At 30.7% G+C, this 241-nt stretch overlaps 1 protein-coding gene across 1 annotated transcript in view; it reads right to left on the bottom strand.

Annotated features, from left to right (window-relative positions):
* The window catches only part of LOC119594807 (basement membrane-specific heparan sulfate proteoglycan core protein-like), a gene marked incomplete at its 5' end in the record, with an annotated part of 219,836 nt that overhangs the window by 88,388 nt on the left and 131,207 nt on the right, over window positions 1-241 (bottom strand).

Here is a 241-nt window from a genome sequence, read left to right as displayed (position 1 = left end):
TAGGCATCGATTCCTTTGCCAATAACATTTTGAGATGCCTACTTCACAAATACCATTCCTTCTAATGGAAGCTCATAAATATTTCTATATACACAATGCATGCTTTTCATAATCATCTTTTTTCATTCACTTGATGGAATCTTATCTCTTACTTCACACTTAACATTTCAAAATTAACAAACAGTAACAAACAATAAGGCCAAAATTCACATGTACAAGCATCCATTTGTTAAAAGTATTC

This window comes from Penaeus monodon, chromosome 34 (assembly GCF_015228065.2).
Source record: "Penaeus monodon isolate SGIC_2016 chromosome 34, NSTDA_Pmon_1, whole genome shotgun sequence".
NCBI lineage: Eukaryota > Metazoa > Arthropoda > Malacostraca > Decapoda > Penaeidae > Penaeus > Penaeus monodon.
Note: the sequence above shows the minus strand (reverse complement) of the source record. Positions and strands in the feature narration are given on the sequence as shown.